Genomic DNA, 9,626 nt, shown 5'->3' on the forward strand with positions numbered 1-9,626 from the left:
CGGATCGGGTTTCATGAGACGCCGACTTAGCCAAAAGTCGGCGACTTTTGAAAATGATCGACCCGTTTCGCTCAACCCTAGTCATGAGATGGCACAGCGGGACCAGAGCAGTGCCGAAAAACAGAGGGTGAGTATATGACCGGGGCAGGGACCTTACATTTAAATCGCCAAACCAGCATTGAAAAGAAAAAATGCTGGAGCTGAGCTTTAAGTTCACTTCTCAGATTCTATCTGTCAGATTTTGATAATGGTGACTATGCTTGGGTTGTTTTCTGATCTACCCTGTGAAGTAAAGAACCCATCAAAAGACAGAACTCGTGTACAGGAGTTTAAATATGAATACCATAGATTCCAGTGCTAGGCCTAATGTCAGTTTATTGGTTAAAAGTTTATTAACAAGATGGACTCTTTTGAACAACTGTCATCTCTCTTGACAAAATATAGAACTTACAATATAGCATTAATATTATTGTGCAATTTTTTTAAATGTATTTTTGCTGCAGGAGGTTGGCTGTGAAAACATTGCACTCATCAGTCTACCCTTACAAAAGTTTAGTTTGTTACCTTTTTCTTCAAATAATATCCATCTCAGTATTCTTTGTGGCAAATATACAATTAGCACCACCACTATGAGCAACATAACTTGTCCAATACATCTTCTTTTTTAATGTACTCTCAGTAATTATATACCTAATTAAAATTTAAGAAAGCCCAAGATCACATTTTGGACATTTGTTAGAATGAGTCACATAATTTTTTAGTATTTTTATAAGTAATATAATTTGTTTAATAGACTATTTTTGAATTTCTCAAATTATTATGTTTATGAATAATCAAAAGGAGTTTATATTCATTAATTACAATTAGATGACTTCCTTTTACATTCATTTGTAGCACATTAAGTGACCACCTGTAGTACAAGTTCTGAGAAGAAATATATCCCACTGAGTTACACAATTACCTGCATAATTTAAGATGCAGATTTCAGTAATAAAAGAATAATATTAATGAACCTTTCTGCAAATTTAGAACTACTTCAGATCTTATCACAGGTCGCACAAGCAGATAAAACATACAGACATAAAAGATAAGTGCAAAAATCATTTAATAGCTTAACTAATGTCTAACAGTTTAACTTCTATTGCTAATTCATAAAACACTGAACATTGTGCAGAAAAACTGTCCTGTTACCATCTTTGTTATGTCTGGAGGGTTGAGAATGAAAGGTAATGTATGTGGTAAACATTTTTGTTGGAGCTTCACCAAATTTTTTCCTCAAATATTGATTTTCAGTGAATTAACATGAAGCAAATTTCCATGCTGCAAAGGCTCTTAATTACCCAGAAAATACATGTATAATGCTCAGAGATCTCCTAGGACTGTAACATAGTAACATAGTTATTAAGGTTGAAGGAAGACTTTAAGTCCATCTAGTTCAACCCATAGCCTAACCTAACATGCCCTAACATGTTGATCCAGAGGAAGGCAAAAAAACCCATGTGGCAAAGAGTATGCTCCACATTGGGGAAAAAAAGTCCTTCTCGACTTCCCGTCAGCCAGAGCATTCCTGCAGCTGCTAGCAGTCACGTGTGCCCCTACTTAAGAGAAATGAATATTCGCCGCATTCCACTCCCATGGGCTTGGAATGTGGTGAATATTCATTCCCTTTAGTAGCAGCACTCGTGACTGCCGGCAGCTGCAGGAAGGCTCTGGCTGACACTGCACTCATTATTAAAGAGCAATGAATATTCACTACTCTCCGCGAACCCAGTCCCGGTGTGAAGAGCAGTGAGTACTCCAGCAGCTGCCTGTCTGCTTCCAAGCAGTGCATGATGTCCCTGCCATGAGCTGCTCACAAGCATAAAGCAGCTGCTAGCTTTGGAACAAGATGCTGTGATGGAGCGCCGGGAATTTTTTTTTTTTATGTTTTCTGGCGGGGCCATGCATACCAGGATGGGGGTGGGGACCAAACATACCGGGATAAGAATAGGGCCATGCATAGCAGGACCGGGATAGGGCCAATCATACTAGGTTAAGGATGGGGCCCTGCATACCAGGATAGGAATGAGAGTGATCATTACTGCCAGATAGGAATAAGGGGGACATGAATACCGGGCTAGGGATGAGAAGGCATGCATACCGGGATGGGGATGATTGCCATTAATACCAGGATAGGGAAAAGGGGGCCATGCACACCAGGATAGGGATGAGGGGACCATGCATACCAGGGTAGGGATGAGGGGGCCATGAATACCAGGATAGGGATGAGGGGGCCATGTGAATCAGGATGGAGACAAGGGGACCATATATACCAAGATAGGGGATATTAACTAGAGAATTTACCACATTTTTTGCTTCAATTTTTTTCTCCTAATTTCCTCCACTAAAACCTAGGTGCGTCTTACGGTCCAGTGTGTCTTACAGTCTGAAAAATACAGTACTTATTTAAGCACAGTATGTGAAACAGAAAAAGCCCTTTGATTTACATATTTTGTGATGCAAAAAGATCCTATTTGCAGATTATTAAGAGCTCTAAATGCTATAAATGCAATAGCTTTTTAACAAGCCTTCAAAAATTATCCTTTATTTAGGGAGCAAAAACGGGTAAGACTACTCAACTAGAAAAATAAAAAAATACACTTTTTTTTGGCATCCACAACAGGTTTGCTACTCACAAGGTTAAACAATTATAAAGGAATTTGATTATGCCATCCAAAAATTATTAGTTTTTTAAACAAACAAGAGAAGATCGTCTGTTTTCAAAGTGAAGAACAAATGGGGCGGTATGCGTGGGGCTCCTTCCTCCATGCATTATGCCGTGATTGGGTGGTTGTCTTATGCAGTCTTCCTCTCCTTGGACCTTTTTGTCTCTTTATAGTATCTGCTATATCTTTTATTTTCAGATACTAAAAGATTGGTCTCTTCTCCCCTTAAGGGTATGTGCACACGTCCGGATTTCTTGCAGAAATTTCCTGAAGAAAACCGGAAATTTTCTGCAAGAAATCCGCATTTTTTTTTGCGTTTTTTTTCCGTTTTTTCGCTTTTTTTTAGCATTCTGCAAGCATAATTAGGCTGCAGAATGCTAAAGTTTTCCAAGCGATCTGTAGCATCGCTTGGAAAACTGACTGACAAGTTGGTCACACTTGTCAAACATACTGTTTGACAAGTGTGACCAACTTTTTACTATAGATGCTGCTTATGCAGCATCTATAGTAAAAGATAGAATGTTTAAAAATAATAAAAAAAATAAAAAATGGTTATACTCACCCTCTGCAGACAGCCAATCTCCTCAGCGGCGTCCGTTCCTATAGATGCCGGTGTGGTTCAGGACCTTCGATGACGTCGCGGCTATTGATTGGTCGCGTGAGTCACATGAGCGGTCACGCGACCAATCACAAGACAGCAACGTCATCACAGGTCCTGAACCACACCATCTATAGGAACGGAAGAGAGAGCATGCACCGGAGAGGCGGGAACACTTCGGGGGCCATCAGAGGGTGAGTATATGACTATTTTTTATTTTAATTCTTTTTTTTACCAATTATATGGTGCCCAGTCTGTGGAGGAGAGTCTCCTCTCCTCCACCCTGGGTACCAACCGCACATAATCTGCTTACTTCCCGCATGGTGGGCATAGCCCCGTGCGGGAAGTAAGCAGATCAATGCACTCCTAGGTGTGCAGAATCCCTGCAATTCCGCATTTTTAATGAACATGTTGCTTTTTTTTCCGCGATGCGATTTTTTCGCGGAAAAAAATGCAACTTTTGCACAAAAAATGCGGAATACCCTGTAAATAATAGGAGGCATATGTAAGCGTTTTTTCGCCTTTTTATCACGTTTTTATAGCGAAAAAATGCGAAAAAACCGCGAAAAATCCTGAAGTGTGCACATGGCCTTAATACTTCTTTGGAGCTTATTTGTTTGCTATATTGCTTAAACAATTGTTTTCCCTGGACAGCCAGAGTGTGCATTATCTATGGCATACCCCTGGTGCACACAGTGGATGAGTCTGGATGGTCCTTAAATGATCCCTCAGCTGTTGCATATTTCAGCCTTTTGGCTTTGTAATTGTTTTTGTCTTTTTTGTATATTTGTACCTTAAGAAATGTATTTAATTTTGTTTATATCAGTGAGCCTTGCCATGTTTTACACACTTCTTTCTCTTCCAGTTGTTTCATAAAATCAAGATTTATTTCCTGACAAAAAAAGGTCCATGGGAACTCAAACACTCTCCATTTTGATCCACAAGGATCAAAATAAAAGTGCCTAGCACCATTTTGCACATTACTATAGATTCGGAGAGGGTGCTAATGGTATTAATTGTGGCCAGGTGGACTTCCCCATAAAGCCCTGCACCTGTAATATTCTATGAACTAGCACAGCGAATCAAGGTGGCTAACACAGACAATTTAAAAGAAGGGTGCTGGCCAAGTACTCCAGTTGATACTTGTACAGTGTAGAGATAGGACTTCAGAGTGCATAGCATATTCCACTTAGGGATAGGAATAGGTTTGTTCTGATTGCAGTGTGCTACTTTCATTGCACAAGCACATTGAAATTACAGTGTAAGGGCTTGTTTCCACTTGCGAGAAACACGTCCGTGTCTCGCATGTGGAAACCAAGCTCTGGCGCCGGCACTTTGGAGCGGAGCGTGCATCTCCATGTGTTCCTATGCGGCTGCACGCTCCACTCTGGAGTGCTGGCGCCACAGCTTGGTTTCCACATGCGAGACATGGACGTGTTTCTCGCAAGTGGAAACAAGCCCTTAGACTGAATCTGTGAACACTAATCCAAAGATTCAAGTGATGTATAGAAGTGCTGTAGCTACTATATATAGTCAATCAATGTCAATGTGAATTGACTAATTTGAGATATACTGCAGCAAAAGCATATTCATAACAACCATTTTTGAGTAGTAATAAACCCCTCAGTGATATGTTTCCAACTAAAGCAAAATATTGAATTCAAGGCTCTGTCGCCGAAATTGTGCTTCGTGTATTTTAAGACACACATGCCATTTTTTTACATGCATACGATAGATCTCCATAATCCAGGAATATATACTAAACTGTCTCACAAAAGTGCATGCATTGTAAAAATATTTTTTCACACTTTGCTGTTGTAATAGTGCAATATTATACCAGTACAGCCACCACCATCCTCGTTTGTGTAGGCACATGATTGTGTTAATTTTTTTAACCTTTACAGAAAGGTCACATTTTAGTTTTGACTACCTGCTTTAATTATTTAATTTATCAACAGAATAACATACCCCCCACAGCTATACTGCATGCTGTTACCACATTTTCAATTACAGCCTATGCATGGACAATTTGCTTACCTAGGATTTTAGGGTCACGTAATATACATTGCAATTTTGTTAAAAGAGTAGATAGTTAAAATAGTAAATATAAAAAAGAATTCTAAAGAAAAAAACTACAAAAAAAGGTTGAAGATCTACAGCTGTTACTTACTCTTACTAGTATTTATTTAACAATTGTTGATGCCATAACAATACTGGGTGCTGCCTCAAATTACTTTCAGTGTGTACCTACATAGCAGACGGGGTTATTTTTTAGGTTTTTGCAAGTTTTGTTAAGGGTGAAGAACTTAAAAAAAGCTATATCAAACCACCCCCCCAAAAAAATTGTTAGTTTTCACGTGTTAGTTTTCAACATTTGCTGGGCCAAAAGTTTTGCATATTTTGTCATGGGTACTAAAATTTTTGGGTAGTCATGAGTGGTCAAAAGTTTTTTTTTATATGTTTTTAGGTTACAACATGGCAAAGACAAAGCCAAATGTATCTCTAGATGTCAGGAAGCTTATTATTCTGAGAGTGAAGTCAGACAAAAGCCAAAATGAGGTAACTATGGAATTCAACTGTTCTCACAGTCAAGTGTCACGTATAATAAAGAAAGAAAAAGAAGCTTATTGGACAGATGACAAACCTAGAAGTGGAAACCACTGAAAGCTTTCTCTAACGTTGATCACATTATTAAGAAAAAATCAGTATCTGATGTCCATAAAAGTGCTGTGCAGATTTCGCACAAAATTCCATTACCTTCGTTTGTAATCTGAAAACAGATGTCCATATCTTCTCGAATAGGACCACATACTTCTTGTACATAGAATTGATGGAAATATGAATGCTACCATGTACCACGATATACTGGAGAATGTAATGCTGCCACTTGGCAAAGCCAAAGTAGGCAGGGGTAGTGATGGGCGAACCCCCCGATGTTCGGGATCGGCGTTGTCACCCGAGTTTTTTGTAAAGTTCAAGTTCGGGGCCGGAGATGACAGGAACTTGCGTCCGAACCCTGAACTCGGACTTTACATGTATGGAATGGGGAGGGGGAGCTGTAAAAAAAAAAGCAGAAAATTAATAATAAACTTTAAAATTATACTTACCTGTCCAGCGACGCGTCCTCCCGTCCCGCTGTCTCCCGGCCGCATCTGCTTCCGGGGCCGCTCATTACCTTCTGATGGATGTCACCACACGAACACTGCCGGAAAAAGCCAAAGACTGCAGAGTGCTTCGAATACTGGCAGAATGCAATGAGCGGCCTGGAGACAGCGGGACGGGAGGACGCGTTGCTAGACAGGTAAGTATAATTCTAATGTTTATTATTAATTTTCTGCTTTTTTTATAGCCCGAACTGGACCAAAATGTAACATGGATTTCCCATAAAAACCCATGTTCGGGACCCTGTGACCGAACACATAGTATTCGGTACGGTCCCGAACTTTAAAGTTCGGGTTCGCCCATCTCTAGACAGGGGCTGGAAATTCCAGCAAGACAATGATACTAAGCACGCATCCAATTTAGTAAAAAATTGGTTAGCAAAGAAAAATGTTCTCCTGTTGCAATGGCCAAGCCAATCACCTGATTTAAACCATTTAGAGCACCTTTGGGATGAGTTAGGGTGATGAGTTGGGGCCAGTACCCAGAGCAATAAAGATGAAGTGTTTGCACTGGGCTTTTTTTTCTGATGCCTGTGAATAAAGCCATGAGAGATTGAACTTGCTACAACCTGTGGATATTAGGAAATTTTAACTTGAAGTTAATCTTCTGCAGATCGATCCTCTTATCTCTAAATGGAATACAAATTTCACAACAGCATTGACCATTCTGCAGTATTTGTCTGTTTTTATACAAGCAGATAAAATTTGTGTTTTCTGAAGTAAATTATATTACATTTTTCATGTTCTTGAAGGCCGTGTTCATTAATTATGGCTGCCTACATGTTTTTTTTAATTGGCAAGAGTGGCATAACAATAATGTTAGAGATTCTAAGACAAACCATGTGTATGCAAAAAGGTGCCACATCTTTTACACTACACATACTGTAATGAATGTCCTCTATGGCTTGAAGGAATCTGTCACCAGGTTTTTACTACACCATCTTAGTGCAGCATGATGATAGGTCAGTGACCCTGATTCCAGCGATGCAGCAATTATTGGGCTGCTTCCTGAAGTTTTTATAAAATTACTGTTGTATCTATTGTAGATCTACCAGCTCTCTAAGGCCGGCGTCACACTAGTGAGTTTTACGGATTATGAGCGCAAAACATACGTCCAGAAAATACGCATTGCACACGGCCCAATGATTCTCTATGGGGCAGCTACTATCTGCCGTATATTATGTATCCGCATTATACGGTCTTGTACGGCCGTAGAAAATCACAGCATGCTGCGTTTGTCAGCATATTGCGCAAAAAATCCACCAATGAAAGTCTATGGGGGCGAAAAAATTACAGATTACACAGGGACCATGCGTGTGACTTGCGAGAAATACGCACGGGTGTTCTATAGAAAAGCCGGCAATTCAGTGCGGTGTACAGTAAAATCACACTGACAGAATAGAATAGGTAGAATAAATGTGTACACATAGAATAGGTATATATATATATATATATATATATATATATATATATATAAATGTTGGCGCTTGCCTCCTCTTCTTTGCCTTCTTCTGGACCTTTGGCTGGATCTAAGGGGTACAAACTCAGAGTTCAAGTAACAAGCATTATTAATATTAATCTCATGTCTATTCTGATGACCTCTTTTTCTCCAGGACATTTTAACATTTTCTGTTTGCCAGGAATACACGTGACCCGTCTCATAATCTGCAGTGTCTCTAATCCATTTTTTTCTTTTAGTTTCCTCCAGTTCACCACGGAACTTGCTCATATCTTTGTCAACTTTATCCTTAAAAAAAAGTCCAATCATCCTTGCTCAAAATGTCCTGTAATTTGATTTCCACTTCCCCAATATTTGATTGTAGTTTTTTTACTTCCACTTGTAAATATTCAACATTCAGCAACATTACATCCATTGCATATTTGTTAGAAATCATTGTAAACCTATTACAGAAAGCAGTGTTGCCACTGAACAGATTTGGTCTAATATTAGACCTGAGTCCCCTTGGTATTTTTCGTTCCTTGAGGTATTGTCCTAATGTGGTCAGGTGCAATTGGGAACTTATAAGTCGCTTCACATCATTAATATATTTATGTTTAGTTTCAATTAATGAGGGTACTTTTAAAAAAGTTGCATCTCCTTCTATATTATTAAGTATACGTTGCTCATCTTCCGTTGTATAATTAAAAGTCCCAGGTTCCATGGGGTGCTCCTCCATGTTACCAAAAACTGGCTTAAGGATGTTAAGAAAAAATAATGCAAAAAATCCAAATGTGCAAAAATTTCCAGACATAAGTATAAATGGTAAAAAGGGGAACAGCACACTGGTTAACTTATCTCTGGGTGCAGAGCCTCCAGGCAACCCGTCCACTGGTCGTCCACATTCAATATAGATCAAAAAAAGAGGCAGCACTCCATTTTTCAAAAAAGGTGCAGGATTTATTCAAATCCACATGTCAGTGCGACGTTTCAGCTCTATTGAGCTTTTCTCAAGCAGTGGATACAGGTTCCTTAGTACTTATATATAGTGTTCTAACAACCTTAATTACAGCCATTCATGTTCAATTATATGTAAATACTTTAAATAAATAAAGTGCATCTGTGCATTTGTGCGTTTATACATGTAGATATCATCAGCCATTCTTACCGCTGCTGGAGACAGTTATTCATGGAGGACGCCATTGTCTTTGTCGGCGTTCCTAGATCTCCATTGCGCATGTCTATTATTTTACTAAGCTTGGTTGAACTGCAAAGCAGGTGAACAAACTCGGCGCATGCGCAGTAGCGCTAAATACCGCCATTTTCTTGTAGGCATAATCTCTAGAGCTCCAAGCATACAAGAACCGACGAAAAAAATATATATGTGCTTCCAAGTCTATTAGAATTATGTAGGTGGACATACTTATGGCACCACTTGTTATAATACCACAAAACTATTAGGTACCATGTTTATTTTATGTTTACCAACACTACCTACGTCACATAAGGACTAGGGTTCTTAGTGATGTATAATAATAATAATACCAAATGGACTTAATCCACATCACCCTGATCTTGCAAGTGTAGCTTTATATGGGCCACATCCTGCAGATCAGATAGCTCTTGGTATGGGCCAGTCGGACCTTAGCGGCCAGACTACCCATATCCCAAGCTGCTATATAGTGGTGGAATGTCCTGGCGTATAAATAATTCTAACACAAACA

Source organism: Ranitomeya variabilis, chromosome 7 (genome assembly GCF_051348905.1).
Source record: "Ranitomeya variabilis isolate aRanVar5 chromosome 7, aRanVar5.hap1, whole genome shotgun sequence".
Classification (NCBI taxonomy): domain Eukaryota; kingdom Metazoa; phylum Chordata; class Amphibia; order Anura; family Dendrobatidae; genus Ranitomeya; species Ranitomeya variabilis.